Here is a 24,219-nt window from a genome sequence, read left to right as displayed (position 1 = left end):
TCTAAATTGTATGTCAATTGCGTGAGCACTGTACTGCTAAAGCCGAAAAACATCAATTTTACTGATTTGCGCGAAAGTAAAATTATAATGTTATTGCAGGATTAACAAATTATTATTACCGAAAAAGTTGCCCTTTCTTAGGCTTAGACTCAAAGTCGATTTTCTTGTAAATTGTAGGTCAATTGCGGGAACACTGTACTGCTTAACCCGGAAAACATGAATTTTACTGATTTGAGCGAAAGTCTAATTATATTGTTATTGCAGGATTAACAAATTAATATTACCGAAAAAGTTGCACTTTCTTCGGCTTAGACTCAAAGTCGTTTTTCTTCTAAATTGTATGTCAATTGCGTGAGCACTGTACCGCTTAAGCCGAAAAACATGAATTTTACTGATTTGAGCGAAAATCAAATTATATTGTTATTACAGAATTGACATATTTATACAACCGAAAAAATTGCACTTTCTTAGTTTTAGACTCAAAGTTGATTTTCTTTTAAATAGTATGTCGATTGCGGCAGCAATGCACTGCTTAAGCGGAAAAACATGAATTTTACTAATTTTAGCGAAAGTCAAATTATATTGTTATTACAGAATTGACATATTCATATAACCGAAAAAATTGCACTTTCTTAGTTTTAGGCTTAAAGTCGATTTTCTTTTAAATTGTATGTCAATTGCGTGAGCACTGTACTGCTTAAGCCGAAAAACATGAATTTTACTGATTTGAGCGAAAGTAAAATTATAATGTTATTGCAGGATTAACAAATTAATATTACCGAAAAAGTTGCACTTTTTTAGGTTTAGACTCAAAGTCGATTTTCTTGTAAATTGTATGTCAATTGCGTAAGCGCTGTACCGCTTAAGCCGAAAAACATGAATTTTACTGATTTGAGCGAAAATCAAATTATATTGTTATTGCAGAATTCACATTTTTATATAACCGAAAAAATTGCACTTTCTTAGTTTTAGACTCAAAGTCGATTTTCTTGTAAATTGTATGTCAATTGCGGCAGCCCTGTACTGCTTAAGCCGAAAAACATGAATATTACTGATTTGAGCGAAAGTCAAATTATATTGTTATTACAGAATTGACATATTCATATAACCGAAAATATTGCACTTTCTTAGTTTTAGGCTTAAAGTCGATTTTCTTCTAAATTGTATGTCAATTGCGTGAGCACTGTACCGCTTATGCCGAAAAACATGAATTTTACTGATTTGAACGAATGTCAAATTATTTTATTATTGCAGAATTGACATATTCATATAACCGAAATAATTGCACTTTCTTAGTTTTAGACTTAAAGTCGATTTTCTTGTAAATTGTATGTCAATTGCGGCAGCACTGTACTGTTTAAGCCGAAAAACATGAATTTTTCTCATTTGAGCGAAAGTCAAATTATATTGTTATTACAGAATTGACATATTCATATAACCGAAAAAATTGCACTTTCTTAGTTTTAGGCTTAAAGTCGATTTTCTTCTAAATTGTATGTCAATTGCGTGAGCACTGTACCGCTTATGCCGAAAAACATGAATTTTACTGATTTGAACGAATGTCAAATTATTTTATTATTGCAGAATTGACATATTCATATAACCGAAAAAATTGCACTTTCTTAGTTTTAGACTCAAAGTCGATTTTCTTGTAAATTGTATGTCAATTGCGGCAGCACTGTACTGCTTAAGCCGAAAAACATGAATTTTACTGATTTGAGCGAAAGTCAAATTATATTGTTATTACAGAATTGACATATTCATATAACCGAAAAAATTGCACTTTCTTAGTTTTAGGCTTAAAGTCGATTTTCTTCTAAATTGTATGTCAATTGCGTGAGCACTGTACCGCTTATGCCGAAAAACATGAATTTTACTGATTTGAACGAATGTCAAATTATTTTATTATTGCAGAATTGACATATTCATATAACCGAAATAATTGCACTTTCTTAGTTTTAGACTTAAAGTCGATTTTCTTGTAAATTGTATGTCAATTGCGGGAGCACTGTACCGCATAAGCCGAAAACTATCAATTTTACTGATTTGCTCGAAAGTAGTACTATAATGTTATTGCAGAATTGATATATTCATATAAGCGAAAAAATTGCACTTTCTTAGTTTTAGACTCAAAGTCGATTTTCTTGTAAATTGTATGTTAATCACTTGAGCACTGTACCGCTTAAGCCGAAACACATCAATATCACTGATTTTCGCGAAAGTAAAATTATAATGTTATTGCAGAATTTACATATTCATATAACCGAAAAAATTGCACTTTCTTAGTTTTAGACTCAAAGTCGATTTTCTTGTAAATTGTATGTCAATTGCGTGAGCACTGTACTGCTTAAGCCGAAAAACATGAATTTTACTGATTTGAGCGAAAATCAAATTATATTGTTATTACAGAATTGACATATTCATACAACCGAAAAAATTGCACTTTCTTAGTTTTAGACTCAAAGTCGATTTTCTTTTAAATAGTATGTCGATTGCGGCAGCAATGCACTGCTTAAGCGGAAAAACATGAATTTTACTAATTTTAGCGAAAGTCAAATTATATTGTTATTACAGAATTGACATATTCATATAACCGAAAAAATTGCACTTTCTTAGTTTTAGGCTTAAAGTCGATTTTCTTTTAAATTGTATGTCAATTGCGTGAGCACTGTACTGCTTAAGCCGAAAAACATGAATTTTACTGATTTGAGCGAAAGTAAAATTATAATGTTATTGCAGGATTAACAAATTAATATTACCGAAAAAGTTGCACTTTTTTAGGTTTAGACTCAAAGTCGATTTTCTTGTAAATTGTATGTCAATTGCGTAAGCGCTGTACCGCTTAAGCCGAAAAACATGAATTTTACTGATTTGAGCGAAAATCAAATTATATTGTTATTGCAGAATTCACATATTCATATAACCGAAAAAATTGCACTTTCTTAGTTTTAGACTCAAAGTCGATTTTCTTGTAAATTGTATGTCAATTGCGGCAGCCCTGTACTGCTTAAGCCGAAAAACATGAATTTTACTGATTTGAGCGAAAGTCAAATTATATTGTTATTACAGAATTGACATATTCATATAACCGAAAAAATTGCACTTTCTTAGTTTTAGGCTTAAAGTCGATTTTCTTCTAAATTGTATGTCAATTGCGTGAGCACTGTACCGCTTATGCCGAAAAACATGAATTTTACTGATTTGAACGAATGTCAAATTATTTTATTATTGCAGAATTGACATATTCATATAACCGAAATAATTGCACTTTCTTAGTTTTAGACTTAAAGTCGATTTTCTTGTAAATTGTATGTCAATTGCGGCAGCACTGTACTGTTTAAGCCGAAAAACATGAATTTTTCTGATTTGAGCGAAAGTCAAATTATATTGTTATTACAGAATTGACATATTCATATAACCGAAAAAATTGCACTTTCTTAGTTTTAGGCTTAAAGTCGATTTTCTTCTAAATTGTATGTCAATTGCGTAAGCGCTGTACCGCTTAAGGCGAAAAACATGAATTTTACTGATTTGAGTGAATGTCAAATTATATTGTTATTGCAGAATTCACATATTCATATAACCGAAAAAATTGCACTTTCTTAGTTTTAGACTCAAAGTCGATTTTCTTGTAAATTGTATGTCAATTGCGGCAGCCCTGTACTGCTTAAGCCGAAAAACATGAATTTTACTGATTTGAGCGAAAGTCAAATTATATTGTTATTACAGAATTGACATATTCATATAACCGAAATAATTGCACTTTCTTAGTTTTAGACTCAAAGTCGATTTTCTTGTAAATTGTGTGTCAATTGCGTGAGCACTGTACTGCTTAAGCCGAAACACATGAATTTTACTGATTTGAGCGAAAGTAAAATTATAATGTTATTGCAGGATTAACAAATTAATATTACCGAAAAAGTTGCACTTTCTTAGGCTTAGACTCAAAGTCGTTTTTCTTCTAAATTGTATGTCAATTGCGTGAGCACTGTACCGCTTAAGCCGAAAAATATCTATATTACTGATTTGCGCGAAAGTCAAATTATATTGTTATTACAGAATTGACATATTCATATAACCGAAAAAATTGCACTTTCTTAGTTTTAGACTCAAAGTCGATTTTCTTGTAAATTGTGTGTCAATTGCGTGAGCACTGTACTGCTTAAGCCGAAACACATGAATTTTACTGATTTGAGCGAAAGTAAAATTATAATGTTATTGCAGGATTAACAAATTAATATTACCGAAAAAGTTGCACTTTCTTAGGCTTAGACTCAAAGTCGTTTTTCTTCTAAATTGTATGTCAATTGCGTGAGCACTGTACCGCTTAAGCCGAAAAATATCTGTATTACTGATTTGCGCGAAAGTCAAATTATATTGTTATTACAGAATTGACATATTCATATAACCGAAATAATTGCGCTCTCTTAGCTTTAGACTTAAAGTCGATTTTCTTGAAAATTGTATGTCAATTGCATGAGCACTGTACTGCTTAAGCCGAAAAACATGAATTTTACTGATTTGAGCGAATGTCAAATTATATTGTTATTGCAGAATTGACATATTCATATAACCGAAAAAATTGCACTTTCTTAGCTTTAGACTTAAAGTCGATTTTCTTGTAAATTGTATGTCAATTGCACGAGCATTGTACTGTTTAAGCAGAAAAACATGAATTTTACTGATTTGAGCGAAAGTCAAATTATATTGTTATTGCAGGATTGACAAATTAAAATTACCGAAAAAATTGCAATTTCTTAGTTTTAGACTTAAAGTCGATTTTCTTGTAAATCAAATTTTAGACTCAAAGTCGATTTTCTTCTAAATTGTATGTCAATTGCGTGAGCACTGTACTGCTAAAGCCGAAAAACATCAATTTTACTGATTTGCGCGAAAGTAAAATTATAATGTTATTGCAGGATTAACAAATTAATATTACCGAAAAAGTTGCCCTTTCTTAGGCTTAGACTCAAAGTCGATTTTCTTGTAAATTGTAGGTCAATTGCGGGAACACTGTACTGCTTAACCCGGAAAACATGAATTTTACTGATTTGAGCGAAAGTCTAATTATATTGTTATTGCAGGATTAACAAATTAATATTACCGAAAAAGTTGCACTTTCTTCGGCTTAGACTCAAAGTCGTTTTTCTTCTAAGTTGTATGTCAATTGCGTGAGCACTGTACCGCTTAAGCCGAAAAACATGAATTTTACTGATTTGAGCGAAAATCAAATTATATTGTTATTACAGAATTGACATATTCATACAACCGAAAAAATTGCACTTTCTTAGTTTTAGACTCAAAGTTGATTTTCTTTTAAATAGTATGTCGATTGCGGCAGCAATGCACTGCTTAAGCGGAAAAACATGAATTTTACTAATTTTAGCGAAAGTCAAATTATATTGTTATTACACAATTGACATATTCATATAACCGAAAAAATTGCACTTTCTTAGTTTTAGGCTTAAAGTCGATTTTCTTTTAAATTGTATGTCAATTGCGTGAGCACTGTACTGCTTAAGCCGAAAAACATGAATTTTACTGATTTGAGCGAAAGTAAAATTATAATGTTATTGCAGGATTAACAAATTAATATTACCGAAAAAGTTGCACTTTTTTAGGTTTAGACTCAAAGTCGATTTTCTTGTAAATTGTATGTCAATTGCGTAAGCGCTGTACCGCTTAAGCCGAAAAACATGAATTTTACTGATTTGAGCGAAAATCAAATTATATTGTTATTGCAGAATTCACATATTCATATAACCGAAAAAATTGCACTTTCTTAGTTTTAGACTCAAAGTCGATTTTCTTGTAAATTGTATGTCAATTGCGGCAGCCCTGTACTGCTTAAGCCGAAAAACATGAATATTACTGATTTGAGCGAAAGTCAAATTATATTGTTATTACAGAATTGACATATTCATATAACCGAAAATATTGCACTTTCTTAGTTTTAGGCTTAAAGTCGATTTTCTTCTAAATTGTATGTCAATTGCGTGAGCACTGTACCGCTTATGCCGAAAAACATGAATTTTACTGATTTGAACGAATGTCAAATTATTTTATTATTGCAGAATTGACATATTCATATAACCGAAATAATTGCACTTTCTTAGTTTTAGACTTAAAGTCGATTTTCTTGTAAATTGTATGTCAATTGCGGCAGCACTGTACTGTTTAAGCCGAAAAACATGAATTTTTCTGATTTGAGCGAAAGTCAAATTATATTGTTATTACAGAATTGACATATTCATATAACCGAAAAAATTGCACTTTCTTAGTTTTAGGCTTAAAGTCGATTTTCTTCTAAATTGTATGTCAATTGCGTGAGCACTGTACCGCTTATGCCGAAAAACATGAATTTTACTGATTTGAACGAATGTCAAATTATTTTATTATTGCAGAATTTACATATTCATATAACCGAAAAAATTGCACTTTCTTAGTTTTAGACTCAAAGTCGATTTTCTTGTAAATTGTATGTCAATTGCGGCAGCACTGTACTGCTTAAACCGAAAAACATGAATTTTACTGATTTGAGCGAAAGTCAAATTATATTGTTATTACAGAATTGACATATTCATATAACCGAAAAAATTGCACTTTCTTAGTTTTAGGCTTAAAGTCGATTTTCTTCTAAATTGTATGTCAATTGCGTGAGCACTGTACCGCTTATGCCGAAAAACATGAATTTTACTGATTTGAACGAATGTCAAATTATTTTATTATTGCAGAATTGACATATTCATATAACCGAAATAATTGCACTTTCTTAGTTTTAGACTTAAAGTCGATTTTCTTGTAAATTGTATGTCAATTGCGTGAGCACTGTACTGCTTAAGCCGAAAAACATGAATTTTACTGATTTGAGCGAAAATCAAATTATATTGTTATTACAGAATTGACATATTCATACAACCGAAAAAATTGCACTTTCTTAGTTTTAGACTCAAAGTCGATTTTCTTGTAAATTGTATGTCAATTGCGGCAGCCCTGTACTGCTTAAGCCGAAAAACATGAATTTTACTGATTTGAGCGAAAGTCAAATTATATTGTTATTACAGAATTGACATATTCATATAACCGAAAAAATTGCACTTTCTTAGTTTTAGGCTTAAAGTCGATTTTCTTTTAAATTGTATGTCAATTGCGTGAGCACTGTACTGCTTAAGCCGAAAAACATGAATTTTACTGATTTGAGCGAAAGTAAAATTATAATGTTATTGCAGGATTAACAAATTAATATTACCGAAAAAGTTGCACTTTTTTAGGTTTAGACTCAAAGTCGATTTTCTTGTAAATTGTATGTCAATTGCGGGAGCACTGTACCGCATAAGCCGAAAACTATCAATTTTACTGATTTGCTCGAAAGTAGTACTATAATGTTATTGCAGAATTGATATATTCATATAAGCGAAAAAATTGCACTTTCTTAGTTTTAGACTCAAAGTCGATTTTCTTGTAAATTGTATGTTAATCACTTGAGCACTGTACCGCTTAAGCCGAAACACACCAATATCACTGATTTTCGCGAAAGTAAAATTATAATGTTATTGCAGAATTTACATATTCATATAACCGAAAAAATTGCACTTTCTTAGTTTTAGACTCAAAGTCGATTTTCTTGTAAATTGTATGTCAATTGCGTGAGCACTGTACTGCTTAAGCCGAAAAACATGAATTTTACTGATTTGAGCGAAAATCAAATTATATTGTTATTACAGAATTGACATATTCATACAACCGAAAAAATTGCACTTTCTTAGTTTTAGACTCAAAGTCGATTTTCTTTTAAATAGTATGTCGATTGCGGCAGCAATGCACTGCTTAAGCGGAAAAACATGAATTTTACTAATTTTAGCGAAAGTCAAATTATATTGTTATTACAGAATTGACATATTCATATAACCGAAAAAATTGCACTTTCTTAGTTTTAGGCTTAAAGTCGATTTTCTTTTAAATTGTATGTCAATTGCGTGAGCACTGTACTGCTTAAGCCGAAAAACATGAATTTTACTGATTTGAGCGAAAGTAAAATTATAATGTTATTGCAGGATTAACAAATTAATATTACCGAAAAAGTTGCACTTTTTTAGGTTTAGACTCAAAGTCGATTTTCTTGTAAATTGTATGTCAATTGCGTAAGCGCTGTACCGCTTAAGCCGAAAAACATGAATTTTACTGATTTGAGCGAAAATCAAATTATATTGTTATTGCAGAATTCACATATTCATATAACCGAAAAAATTGCACTTTCTTAGTTTTAGACTCAAAGTCGATTTTCTTGTAAATTGTATGTCAATTGCGGCAGCCCTGTACTGCTTAAGCCGAAAAACATGAATTTTACTGATTTGAGCGAAAGTCAAATTATATTGTTATTACAGAATTGACATATTCATATAACCGAAAAAATTGCACTTTCTTAGTTTTAGGCTTAAAGTCGATTTTCTTCTAAATTGTATGTCAATTGCGTGAGCACTGTACCGCTTATGCCGAAAAACATGAATTTTACTGATTTGAACGAATGTCAAATTATTTTATTATTGCAGAATTGACATATTCATATAACCGAAATAATTGCACTTTCTTAGTTTTAGACTTAAAGTCGATTTTCTTGTAAATTGTATGTCAATTGCGGCAGCACTGTACTGTTTAAGCCGAAAAACATGAATTTTTCTGATTTGAGCGAAAGTCAAATTATATTGTTATTACAGAATTGACATATTCATATAACCGAAAAAATTGCACTTTCTTAGTTTTAGGCTTAAAGTCGATTTTCTTCTAAATTGTATGTCAATTGCGTAAGCGCTGTACCGCTTAAGCCGAAAAACATGAATTTTACTGATTTGAGTGAATGTCAAATTATATTGTTATTGCAGAATTCACATATTCATATAACCGAAAAAATTGCACTTTCTTAGTTTTAGACTCAAAGTCGATTTTCTTGTAAATTGTATGTCAATTGCGGCAGCCCTGTACTGCTTAAGCCGAAAAACATGAATTTTACTGATTTGAGCGAAAGTCAAATTATATTGTTATTACAGAATTGACATATTCATATAACCGAAAAAATTGCACTTTCTTAGTTTTAGGCTTAAAGTCGATTTTCTTCTAAATTGTATGTCAATTGCGTGAGCACTGTACCGCTTATGCCGAAAAACATGAATTTTACTGATTTGAACGAATGTCAAATTATTTTATTATTGCAGAATTGACATATTCATATAACCGAAATAATTGCACTTTCTTAGTTTTAGACTTAAAGTCGATTTTCTTGTAAATTGTATGTCAATTGCGGCAGCACTGTACTGTTTAAGCCGAAAAACATGAATTTTTCTGATTTGAGCGAAAGTCAAATTATATTGTTATTACAGAATTGACATATTCATATAACCGAAAAAATTGCACTTTCTTAGTTTTAGGCTTAAAGTCGATTTTCTTCTAAATTGTATGTCAATTGCGTGAGCACTGTACCGCTTATGCCGAAAAACATGAATTTTACTGATTTGAACGAATGTCAAATTATTTTATTATTGCAGAATTGACATATTCATATAACCGAAAAAATTGCACTTTCTTAGTTTTAGACTCAAAGTCGATTTTCTTGTAAATTGTATGTCAATTGCGGCAGCACTGTACTGCTTAAGCCGAAAAACATGAATTTTACTGATTTGAGCGAAAGTCAAATTATATTGTTATTACAGAATTGACATATTCATATAACCGAAAAAATTGCACTTTCTTAGTTTTAGGCTTAAAGTCGATTTTCTTCTAAATTGTATGTCAATTGCGTGAGCACTGTACCGCTTATGCCGAAAAACATGAATTTTACTGATTTGAACGAATGTCAAATTATTTTATTATTGCAGAATTGACATATTCATATAACCGAAATAATTGCACTTTCTTAGTTTTAGACTTAAAGTCGATTTTCTTGTAAATTGTATGTCAATTGCGGGAGCACTGTACCGCATAAACCGAAAACTATCAATTTTACTGATTTGCGCGAAAGTAGTACTATAATGTTATTGCAGAATTGATATATTCATATAAGCGAAAAAATTGCACTTTCTTAGTTTTAGAATCAAAGTCGATTTTCTTGTAAATTGTATGTTAATCACTTGAGCACTGTACCGCTTAAGCCGAAACACATCAATATCACTGATTTTCGCGAAAGTAAAATTATAATGTTATTGCAGAATTTACATATTCATATAACCGAAAAAATTGCACTTTCTTAGTTTTAGACTCAAAGTCGATTTTCTTGTAAATTGTATATTAATCACTTGAGCACTGTACCGCTTAAGCCGAAAAACATGAATTTTACTGATTTGAGCGAAAATCAAATTATATTGTTATTACAGAATTGACATATTCATACAACCGAAAAAATTGCACTTTCTTAGTTTTAGACTCAAAGTCGATTTTCTTTTAAATAGTATGTCGATTGCGGCAGCAATGCACTGCTTAAGCGGAAAAACATGAATTTTACTAATTTTAGCGAAAGTCAAATTATATTGTTATTACAGAATTGACATATTCATATAACCGAAAAAATTGCACTTTCTTAGTTTTAGGCTTAAAGTCGATTTTCTTTTAAATTGTATGTCAATTGCGTGAGCACTGTACTGCTTAAGCCGAAAAACATGAATTTTACTGATTTGAGCGAAAATCAAATTATATTGTTATTACAGAATTGACATATTCATACAACCGAAAAAATTGCACTTTCTTAGTTTTAGACTCAAAGTCGATTTTCTTGTAAATTGTATGTCAATTGCGTGAGCACTGTACTGCTTAAGCCGAAAAACATGAATTTTACTGATTTGAGCGAAAATCAAATTATATTGTTATTACAGAATTGACATATTCATACAACCGAAAAAATTGCACTTTCTTAGTTTTAGACTCAAAGTCGATTTTCTTTTAAATAGTATGTCGATTGCGGCAGCAATGCACTGCTTAAGCGGAAAAACATGAATTTTACTAATTTTAGCGAAAGTCAAATTATATTGTTATTACAGAATTGACATATTCATATAACCGAAAAAATTGCACTTTCTTAGTTTTAGGCTTAAAGTCGATTTTCTTTTAAATTGTATGTCAATTGCGTGAGCACTGTACTGCTTAAGCCGAAAAACATGAATTTTACTGATTTGAGCGAAAGTAAAATTATAATGTTATTGCAGGATTAACAAATTAATATTACCGAAAAAGTTGCACTTTTTTAGGTTTAGACTCAAAGTCGATTTTCTTGTAAATTGTATGTCAATTGCGTAAGCGCTGTACCGCTTAAGCCGAAAAACATGAATTTTACTGATTTGAGCGAAAATCAAATTATATTGTTATTGCAGAATTCACATATTCATATAACCGAAAAAATTGCACTTTCTTAGTTTTAGACTCAAAGTCGATTTTCTTGTAAATTGTATGTCAATTGCGGCAGCCCTGTACTGCTTAAGCCGAAAAACATGAATTTTACTGATTTGAGCGAAAGTCAAATTATATTGTTATTACAGAATTGACATATTCATATAACCGAAAAAATTGCACTTTCTTAGTTTTAGGCTTAAAGTCGATTTTCTTCTAAATTGTATGTCAATTGCGTGAGCACTGTACCGCTTATGCCGAAAAACATGAATTTTACTGATTTGAACGAATGTCAAATTATTTTATTATTGCAGAATTGACATATTCATATAACCGAAATAATTGCACTTTCTTAGTTTTAGACTTAAAGTCGATTTTCTTGTAAATTGTATGTCAATTGCGGCAGCACTGTACTGTTTAAGCCGAAAAACATGAATTTTTCTGATTTGAGCGAAAGTCAAATTATATTGTTATTACAGAATTGACATATTCATATAACCGAAAAAATTGCACTTTCTTAGTTTTAGGCTTAAAGTCGATTTTCTTCTAAATTGTATGTCAATTGCGTGAGCACTGTACCGCTTATGCCGAAAAACATGAATTTTACTGATTTGAACGAATGTCAAATTATTTTATTATTGCAGAATTGACATATTCATATAACCGAAAAAATTGCACTTTCTTAGTTTTAGACTCAAAGTCGATTTTCTTGTAAATTGTATGTCAATTGCGGCAGCACTGTACTGCTTAAGCCGAAAAACATGAATTTTACTGATTTGAGCGAAAGTCAAATTATATTGTTATTACAGAATTGACATATTCATATAACCGAAAAAATTGCACTTTCTTAGTTTTAGGCTTAAAGTCGATTTTCTTCTAAATTGTATGTCAATTGCGTGAGCACTGTACCGCTTATGCCGAAAAACATGAATTTTACTGATTTGAACGAATGTCAAATTATTTTATTATTGCAGAATTGACATATTCATATAACCGAAATAATTGCACTTTCTTAGTTTTAGACTTAAAGTCGATTTTCTTGTAAATTGTATGTCAATTTCGGGAGCACTGTACCGCATAAGCCAACAACTATCAATTTTACTGATTTGCGCGAAAGTAGTACTATAATGTTATTGCAGAATTGATATATTCATATAAGCGAAAAAATTGCACTTTCTTAGTTTTAGACTCAAAGTCGATTTTCTTGTAAATTGTATGTTAATCACTTGAGCACTGTACCGCTTAAGCCGAAACACATCAATATCACTGATTTTCGCGAAAGTAAAATTATAATGTTATTGCAGAATTTACATATTCATATAACCGAAAAAATTGCACTTTCTTAGTTTTAGACTCAAAGTCGATTTTCTTGTAAATTGTATATTAATCACTTGAGCACTGTACCGCATAAGCCGAAAACTATCAATTTTACTGATTTGCGCGAAAGTAAAACTATAATGTTATTACAGAATTGACATATTCATATAAGCGAAAAAATTGCACTTTCTTAGTTTTAGACTCAAAGTCGTTTTTCTTCTAAATTGTATGTCAATTGCGTGAGCACTGTACCGCTTAAGCCGAAACACATCAATATCACTGATTTTCGCGAAAGTAAAATTATAATGTTATTGCAGAATTTACATATTCATATAACCGAAAAAATTGCACTTTCTTAGTTTTAGACTCAAAGTCGTTTTTCTTCTAAATTGTATGTCAATTGCGTGAGCACTGTACCGCTTAAGCCGAAAAATATCTATATTACTGATTTGCGCGAAAGTCAAATTATATTGTTATTACAGAATTGACATATTCATATAACCGAAATAATTGCACTTTCTTAGTTTTAGACTCAAAGTCGATTTTCTTGTAAATTGTGTGTCAATTGCGTGAGCACTGTACTGCTTAAGCCGAAACACATGAATTTTACTGATTTGAGCGAAAGTAAAATTATAATGTTATTGCAGGATTAACAAATTAATATTACCGAAAAAGTTGCACTTTCTTAGGCTTAGACTCAAAGTCGTTTTTCTTCTAAATTGTATGTCAATTGCGTGAGCACTGTACCGCTTAAGCCGAAAAATATCTATATTACTGATTTGCGCGAAAGTCAAATTATATTGTTATTACAGAATTGACATATTCATATAACCGAAAAAATTGCACTTTCTTAGTTTTAGACTCAAAGTCGATTTTCTTGTAAATTGTATATTAATCACTTGAGCACTGTACCGCATAAGCCGGAAACTATCAATTTTACTGATTTGCGCGAAAGTAAAACTATAATGTTATTGCAGAGTTGACATATTCATATAAGCGAAAAAATTGCACTTTCTTAGTTTTAGACTCAAAGTCGATTTTCGGTTCATAAACCGAAAACTATCAATTTTACTGATTTGCGCGAAAGTAGTACTATAATGTTATTGCAGAATTGATATATTCATATAAGCGAAAAAATTGCACTTTCTTAGTTTTAGAATCAAAGTCGATTTTCTTGTAAATTGTATGTTAATCACTTGAGCACTGTACCGCTTAAGCCGAAACACATCAATATCACTGATTTTCGCGAAAGTAAAATTATAATGTTATTGCAGAATTTACATATTCATATAACCGAAAAAATTGCACTTTCTTAGTTTTAGACTCAAAGTCGATTTTCTTGTAAATTGTATATTAATCACTTGAGCACTGTACCGCTTAAGCCGAAAAACATGAATTTTACTGATTTGAGCGAAAATCAAATTATATTGTTATTACAGAATTGACATATTCATACAACCGAAAAAATTGCACTTTCTTAGTTTTAGACTCAAAGTCGATTTTCTTTTAAATAGTATGTCGATTGCGGCAGCAATGCACTGCTTAAGCGGAAAAACATGAATTTTACTAATTTTAGCGAAAGTCAAATTATATTGTTATTACAGAATTGACATATTCATATAACCGAAAAAATTGCACTTTCTTAGTTTTAGGCTTAAAGTCGATTTTCTTTTAAATTGTATGTCAATTGCGTGAGCACTGTACTGCTTAAGCCGAAAAACATGAATTTTACTGATTTGAGCGAAAATCAAATTATATTGTTATTACAGAATTGACATATTCATACAACCGGAAAAATTGCACTTTCTTAGTTTTAGACTCAAAGTCGATTTTCTTGTAAATTGTATGTCAATTGCGTGAGCACTGTACTGCTTAAGCCGAAAAACATGAATTTTACTGATTTGAGCGAAAATCAAATTATATTGTTATTACAGAATTGACATATTCATACAACCGAAAAAATTGCACTTTCTTAGTTTTAGACTCAAAGTCGATTTTCTTTTAAATAGTATGTCGATTGCGGCAGCAATGCACTGCTTAAGCGGAAAAACATGAATTTTACTAATTTTAGCGAAAGTCAAATTATATTGTTATTACAGAATTGACATATTCATATAACCGAAAAAATTGCACTTTCTTAGTTTTAGGCTTAAAGTCGATTTTCTTTTAAATTGTATGTCAATTGCGTGAGCACTGTACTGCTTAAGCCGAAAAACATGAATTTTACTGATTTGAGCGAAAGTAAAATTATAATGTTATTGCAGGATTAACAAATTAATATTACCGAAAAAGTTGCACTTTTTTAGGTTTAGACTCAAAGTCGATTTTCTTGTAAATTGTATGTCAATTGCGTAAGCGCTGTACCGCTTAAGCCGAAAAACATGAATTTTACTGATTTGAGCGAAAATCAAATTATATTGTTATTGCAGAATTCACATATTCATATAACCGAAAAAATTGCACTTTCTTAGTTTTAGACTCAAAGTCGATTTTCTTGTAAATTGTATGTCAATTGCGGCAGCCCTGTACTGCTTAAGCCGAAAAACATGAATTTTACTGATTTGAGCGAAAGTCAAATTATATTGTTATTACAGAATTGACATATTCATATAACCGAAAAAATTGCACTTTCTTAGTTTTAGGCTTAAAGTCGATTTTCTTCTAAATTGTATGTCAATTGCGTGAGCACTGTACCGCTTATGCCGAAAAACATGAATTTTACTGATTTGAACGAATGTCAAATTATTTTATTATTGCAGAATTGACATATTCATATAACCGAAATAATTGCACTTTCTTAGTTTTAGACTTAAAGTCGATTTTCTTGTAAATTGTATGTCAATTGCGGCAGCACTGTACTGTTTAAGCCGAAAAACATGAATTTTTCTGATTTGAGCGAAATTCAAATTATATTGTTATTACAGAATTGACATATTCATATAACCGAAAAAATTGCACTTTCTTAGTTTTAGGCTTAAAGTCGATTTTCTTCTAAATTGTATGTCAATTGCGTGAGCACTGTACCGCTTATGCCGAAAAACATGAATTTTACTGATTTGAACGAATGTCAAATTATTTTATTATTGCAGAATTGACATATTCATATAACCGAAAAAATTGCACTTTCTTAGTTTTAGACTCAAAGTCGATTTTCTTGTAAATTGTATGTCAATTGCGGCAGCACTGTACTGCTTAAGCCGAAAAACATGAATTTTACTGATTTGAGCGAAAGTCAAATTATATTGTTATTACAGAATTGACATATTCATATAACCGAAAAAATTGCACTTTCTTAGTTTTAGGCTTAAAGTCGATTTTCTTCTAAATTGTATGTCAATTGCGTGAGCACTGTACCGCTTATGCCGAAAAACATGAATTTTACTGATTTGAACGAATGTCAAATTATTTTATTATTGCAGAATTGACATATTCATATAACCGAAAAAATTGCACTTTCTTAGTTTTAGACTCAAAGTCGATTTTCTTGTAAATTGTATGTCAATTGCGGCAGCACTGTACTGCTTAAGCCGAAAAACATGAATTTTACTGATTTGAGCGAAAATCAAATTATATTGTTATTACAGAATTGACATATTCATACAACCGAAAAAATTGCACTTTCTTAGTTTTAGACTCAAAGTCGATTTTCTTTTAAATAGTATGTCGATTGCGGCAGCAATGCACTGCTTAAGCGGAAAAACATGAATTTTACTAATTTTAGCGAAAGTCAAATTATATTGTTATTACAGAATTGACATATTCATATAACCGAAAAAATTGCACTTTCTTAGTTTTAGGCTTAAAGTCGATTTTCTTTTAAATTGTATGTCAATTGCGTGAGCACTGTACTGCTTAAGCCGAAAAACATGAATTTTACTGATTTGAGCGAAAGTAAAATTATAATGTTATTGCAGGATTAACAAATTAATATTACCGAAAAAGTTGCACTTTTTTAGGTTTAGACTCAAAGTCGATTTTCTTGTAAATTGTATGTCAATTGCGTAAGCGCTGTACCGCTTAAGCCGAAAAACATGAATTTTACTGATTTGAGCGAAAATCAAATTATATTGTTATTGCAGAATTCACATATTCATATAACCGAAAAAATTGCACTTTCTTAGTTTTAGACTCAAAGTCGATTTTCTTGTAAATTGTATGTCAATTGCGGCAGCCCTGTACTGCTTAAGCCGAAAAACATGAATTTTACTGATTTGAGCGAAAGTCAAATTATATTGTTATTACAGAATTGACATATTCATATAACCGAAAAAATTGCACTTTCTTAGTTTTAGGCTTAAAGTCGATTTTCTTCTAAATTGTATGTCAATTGCGTGAGCACTGTACCGCTTATGCCGAAAAACATGAATTTTACTGATTTGAACGAATGTCAAATTATTTTATTATTGCAGAATTGACATATTCATATAACCGAAATAATTGCACTTTCTTAGTTTTAGACTTAAAGTCGATTTTCTTGTAAATTGTATGTCAATTGCGGCAGCACTGTACTGTTTAAGCCGAAAAACATGAATTTTTCTGATTTGAGCGAAATTCAAATTATATTGTTATTACAGAATTGACATATTCATATAACCGAAAAAATTGCACTTTCTTAGTTTTAGGCTTAAAGTCGATTTTCTTCTAAATTGTATGTCAATTGCGTGAGCACTGTACCGCTTATGCCGAAAAACATGAATTTTACTGATTTGAACGAATGTCAAATTATTTTATTATTGCAGAATTGACATATTCATATAACCGAAAAAATTGCACTTTCTTAGTTTTAGACTCAAAGTCGATTTTCTTGTAAATTGTATGTCAATTGCGGCAGCACTGTACTGCTTAAGCCGAAAAACATGAATTTTACTGATTTGAGCGAAAGTCAAATTATATTGTTATTACAGAATTGACATATTCATATAACCGAAAAAATTGCACTTTCTTAGTTTTAGGCTTAAAGTCGATTTTCTTCTAAATTGTATGTCAATTGCGTGAGCACTGTACCGCTTATGCCGAAAAACATGAATTTTACTGATTTGAACGAATGTCAAATTATTTTATTATTGCAGAATTGACATATTCATATAACCGAAATAATTGCACTTTCTTAGTTTTAGACTTAAAGTCGATTTTCTTGTAAATTGTATGTCAATTTCGGGAGCACTGTACCGCATAAGCCAACAACTATCAATTTTACTGAGTTGCGCGAAAGTAGTACTATAATGTTATTGCAGAATTGATATATTCATATAAGCGAAAAAATTGCACTTTCTTAGTTTTAGACTCAAAGTCGATTTTCTTGTAAATTGTATGTTAATCACTTGAGCACTGTACCGCTTAAGCCGAAACACATCAATATCACTGATTTTCGCGAAAGTAAAATTATAATGTTATTGCAGAATTTACATATTCATATAACCGAAAAAATTGCACTTTCTTAGTTTTAGACTCAAAGTCGATTTTCTTGTAAATTGTATATTAATCACTTGAGCACTGTACCGCATAAGCCGAAAACTATCAATTTTACTGATTTGCGCGAAAGTAAAACTATAATGTTATTACAGAATTGACATATTCATATAAGCGAAAAAATTGCACTTTCTTAGTTTTAGACTCAAAGTCGTTTTTCTTCTAAATTGTATGTCAATTGCGTGAGCACTGTACCGCTTAAGCCGAAACACATCAATATCACTGATTTTCGCGAAAGTAAAATTATAATGTTATTGCAGAATTTACATATTCATATAACCGAAAAAATTGCACTTTCTTAGTTTTAGACTCAAAGTCGTTTTTCTTCTAAATTGTATGTCAATTGCGTGAGCACTGTACCGCTTAAGCCGAAAAATATCTATATTACTGATTTGCGCGAAAGTCAAATTATATTGTTATTACAGAATTGACATATTCATATAACCGAAATAATTGCACTTTCTTAGTTTTAGACTCAAAGTCGATTTTCTTGTAAATTGTGTGTCAATTGCGTGAGCACTGTACTGCTTAAGCCGAAACACATGAATTTTACTGATTTGAGCGAAAGTAAAATTATAATGTTATTGCAGGATTAACAAATTAATATTACCGAAAAAGTTGCACTTTCTTAGGCTTAGACTCAAAGTCGTTTTTCTTCTAAATTGTATGTCAATTGCGTGAGCACTGTACCGCTTAAGCCGAAAAATATCTATATTACTGATTTGCGCGAAAGTCAAATTATATTGTTATTACAGAATTGACATATTCATATAACCGAAATAATTGCACTTTCTTAGTTTTAGACTCAAAGTCGATTTTCTTGTAAATTGTATATTAATCACTTGAGCACTGTACCGCATAAGCCGGAAACTATCAATTTTACTGATTTGCGCGAAAGTAAAACTATAATGTTATTGCAGAGTTGACATATTCATATAAGCGAAAAAATTGCACTTTCTTAGTTTTAGACTCAAAGTCGATTTTCTTGTAAATTGTATATTAATCACTTGAGCACTGTACCGCATAAGCCGAAAACTATCAATTTTACTGATTTGCGCGAAAGTAAAATTATGATGTTATTGCAGAATTTACATATTCATATAACCGAAAAAATTGCACTTTCTTAGGTTTAGACCCAAAGTCGATTTTCTTGTAAATTGTGTGTCAATTGCGTGAGCACTGTACTGCTTAAGCCAAAACACATGAATTTTACTGATTTGAGCGAAAGTAAAATTATAATGTTATGGCAGGATTAACAAATTAATATTACCGAAAAAGTTGCACTTTCTTAGGCTTAGACTCAAAGTCGTTTTTCTTCTAAATTGTATGTTAACCACTTGAGCACTGTACCGCTTAAGCCGAAAAACATGAATTTTACTGATTTGAACGAATGTCAAATTATTTTATTATTGCAGAATTGACATATTCATATAACCGAAATAATTGCACTTTCTTAGTTTTAGACTTAAAGTCGATTTTCTTGTATATTGTATGTCAATTGCGGGAGCACTGTACTGCTTAACCCGGAAAACATGAATTTTACTGATTTGAGCGAAAGTCTAATTATATTGTTATTGCAGGATTAACAAATTAATATTACCGAAAAAGTTGCACTTTCTTAGGCTTAGACTCAAAGTCGTTTTTCTTCTAAATTGTATGTCAATTGCGTGAGCACTGTACCGCTTAAGCCGAAAAACATGAATTTTACTGATTTGAGCGAAAGTCAAATTATATTGTTATTGCAGAATTGACATATTCATATAACCGAAAAAATTGCACTTTCTTAGTTTTAGACTTAAAGTCGATTTTCTTGTAAATTGTATGTCAATTGCGGGAGCACTGTACTGCTTAAGCCGAAAAACATGAATTTTACTGATTTGAGCGAAAGCCAAATTATATTGTTATTGCAGAATTTACATATTCATATAACCGAAAAAGTTGCACTTTCTTAGGTTTAGACTCAAAGTCGATTTTCTTGTAAATTGTATGTTAATCACTTGAGCACTGTACCGCATAAGCCGAAAACTATCAATTTTACTGATTTGCGCGAAAGTAGTACTATAATGTTATTGCAGAATTGATATATTCATATAAGCGAAAAAATTGCACTTTCTTAGTTTTAGACTCAAAGTCGATTTTCTTGTAAATTGTATGTTAATCACTTGAGCACTGTACCGCTTAAGCCGAAACACATCAATATCACTGATTTTCGCGAAAGTAAAATTATAATGTTATTGCAGAATTTACATATTCATATAACCGAAAAAATTGCACTTTCTTAGTTTTAGACTCAAAGTCGATTTTCTTGTAAATTGTATACTAATCACTTGAGCACTGTACCGCATAAGCCGAAAACTATCAATTTTACTGATTTGCGCGAAAGTAAAACTATAATGTTATTGCAGAATTGACATATTCATATAAGCGAAAAAATTGCACTTTCTTAGTTTTAGACTCAAAGTCGATTTTCTTGTAAATTGTATGTAAATCACTTGAGCACTGTACCGCTTAAGCCGAAACACATCAATATCACTGATTTTCGCGAAAGTAAAATTATAATGTTATTGCAGAATTTACATATTCATATAACCGAAAAAATTGCACTTTCTTAGTTTTAGACTTAAAGTCGTTTTTCTTCTAAATTGTATGTCAATTGCGTGAGCACTGTACCGCTTAAGCCGAAAAATATTTATATTACTGATTTGCGCGAAAGTCAAATTATATTGTTATTACAGAATTGACATATTCATATAACCGAAATAATTGCACTTTCTTAGTTTTAGACTCAAAGTCGATTTTCTTGTAAATTGTGTGTCAATTGCGTGAGCACTGTACTGCTTAAGCCGAAACACATGAATTTTACTGATTTGAGCGAAAGTAAAATTATAATGTTATTGCAGGATTAACAAATTAATATTACCGAAAAAGTTGCACTTTCTTAGGCTTAGACTCAAAGTCGTTTTTCTTCTAAATTGTATGTCAATTGCGTGAGCACTGTACCGCTTAAGCCGAAAAATATCTATATTACTGATTTGCGCGAAAGTCAAATTATATTGTTATTACAGAATTGACATATTCATATAACCGAAAAAATTGCACTTTCTTAGTTTTAGACTTAAAGTCGATTTTCTTGTAAATTGTATGTCAATTGCGGGAGCACTGTACTGCTTAAGCCGAAAAACATGAATTTTACTGATTTGAGCGAAAGCCAAATTATATTGTTATTGCAGAATTTACATATTCATATAACCGAAAAAGTTGCACTTTCTTAGGTTTAGACTCAAAGTCGATTTTCTTGTAAATTGTATGTTAATCACTTGAGCACTGTACCGCATAAGCCGAAAACTATCAATTTTACTGATTTGCGCGAAAGTAGTACTATAATGTTACTGCAGAATTGATATATTCATATAAGCGAAAAAATTGCACTTTCTTAGTTTTAGACTCAAAGTCGATTTTCTTGTAAATTGTATGTTAATCACTTGAGCACTGTACCGCTTAAGCCGAAACACATCAATATCACTGATTTTCGCGAAAGTAAAATTATAATGTTATTGCAGAATTTACATATTCATATAACCGAAAAAATTGCACTTTCTTAGTTTTAGACTCAAAGTCGATTTTCTTGTAAATTGTATATTAATCACTCGAGCACTGTACTGCATAAGCCGAAAACTATAAATTTTACTGATTTGCGCGAAAGTAAAATTATAATGTTATTGCAGAATTTACATATTCATATAACCGAAAAAATTGCACTTTCTTAGGTTTAGACTCAAAGTCGATTTTCTTGTAAATTGTGTGCCAATTGCGTGAGCACTGTACTGCGTAAGCCGAAAACTATAAATTTTACTGATTTGCGCGAAAGTCAAATTATATTGTTATTACAGAATTGACATATTCATATAACCGAAAAAATTGCACTTTCTTAGTTTTAGACTCAAAGTCGATTTTCTTGTAAATTGTATATTAATCACTTGAGCACTGTACTGCATAAGCCGAAAACTATAAATTTTACTGATTTGCGCGAAAGTAAAACTATAATGTTATTGCCGAATTGACATATTCATATAAGCGAAAAAATTGCACTTTCTTAGTTTTAGACTCAAAGTCGATTTTCTTGTAAATTGTGTGTCAATTGCGTGAGCACTGTACTGCTTAAGCCGAAACACATGAATTTTACTGATTTGAGCGAAAGTAAAATTATAATGTTATTGCAGGATTAACAAATTAATATTACCGAAAAAGTTGCACTTTCTTAGGCTTAGACTCAAAGTCGTTTTTCTTCTAAATTTTATGTCAATTGCGTGAGCACTGTACCGCTTAAGCCGAAAACTATAAATTTTACTGATTTGCGCGAAAGTAAAACTATAATGTTATTGCCGAATTGACATATTCATATAAGCGAAAAAATTGCACTTTCTTAGTTTTAGACTCAAAGTCGATTTTCTTGTAAATTGTATATTAATCACTTGAGCACTGTACTGCATAAGCCGAAAACTATAAATTTTACTGATTTGCGCGAAAGTAAAATTATAATGTTACTGCAGAATTTACATATTCATATAACCGAAAAAATTGCACTTTCTTAGGTTTAGACTCAAAGTCGATTTTCTTGTAAATTGTGTGCCAATTGCGTGAGCACTGTACTGCGTAAGCCGAAAACTATAAATTTTACTGATTTGCGCGAAAGTCAAATTATATTGTTATTACAGAATTTACATATTCATATAACCGAAAAAATTGCACTTTCTTAGGTTTAGACTCAAAGTCGATTTTCTTGTAAATTGTGTGCCAATTGCGTGAGCACTGTACTGCGTAAGCCGAAAACTATAAATTTTACTGATTTGCGCGAAAGTCAAATTATATTGTTATTACAGAATTGACATATTCATATAACCGAAAATATTGCACTTTCTTAGTTTTAGGCTTAAAGTCGATTTTCTTTTAAATTGTATGTCAATTGCGTGAGCACTGTACTGCTTATAATGTTATTGCAGAATTGACATATTCATATAAGCGAAAAAATTGCACTTTCTTAGTTTTAGACTCAAAGTCGATTTTCTTGTAAATTGTATGTAAATCACTTGAGCACTGTACCGCTTAAGCCGAAACACATCAATATCACTGATTTTCGCGAAAGTAAAATTATAATGTTATTGCAGAATTTACATATTCATATAACCGAAAAAATTGCACTTTCTTAGTTTTAGACTTAAAGTCGTTTTTCTTCTAAATTGTATGTCAATTGCGTGAGCACTGTACCGCTTAAGCCGAAAAATATTTATATTACTGATTTGCGCGAAAGTCAAATTATATTGTTATTACAGAATTGACATATTCATATAACCGAAATAATTGCACTTTCTTAGTTTTAGACTCAAAGTCGATTTTCTTGTAAATTGTGTGTCAATTGCGTGAGCACTGTACTGCTTAAGCCGAAACACATGAATTTTACTGATTTGAGCGAAAGTAAAATTATAATGTTATTGCAGGATTAACAAATTAATATTACCGAAAAAGTTGCACTTTCTTAGGCTTAGACTCAAAGTCGTTTTTCTTCTAAATTGTATGTCAATTGCGTGAGCACTGTACCGCTTAAGCCGAAAAATATCTATATTACTGATTTGCGCGAAAGTCAAATTATATTGTTATTACAGAATTGACATATTCATATAACCGAAAAAATTGCACTTTCTTAGTTTTAGACTTAAAGTCGATTTTCTTGTAAATTGTATGTCAATTGCGGGAGCACTGTACTGCTTAAGCCGAAAAACATGAATTTTACTGATTTGAGCGAAAGCCAAATTATATTGTTATTGCAGAATTTACATATTCATATAACCGAAAAAGTTGCACTTTCTTAGGTTTAGACTCAAAGTCGATTTTCTTGTAAATTGTATGTTAATCACTTGAGCACTGTACCGCATAAGCCGAAAACTATCAATTTTACTGATTTGCGCGAAAGTAGTACTATAATGTTACTGCAGAATTGATATATTCATATAAGCGAAAAAATTGCACTTTCTTAGTTTTAGACTCAAAGTCGATTTTCTTGTAAAT

This window comes from Bactrocera oleae, chromosome 3, assembly GCF_042242935.1.
Source record: "Bactrocera oleae isolate idBacOlea1 chromosome 3, idBacOlea1, whole genome shotgun sequence".
Classification (NCBI taxonomy): domain Eukaryota; kingdom Metazoa; phylum Arthropoda; class Insecta; order Diptera; family Tephritidae; genus Bactrocera; species Bactrocera oleae.
Note: the sequence above shows the minus strand (reverse complement) of the source record.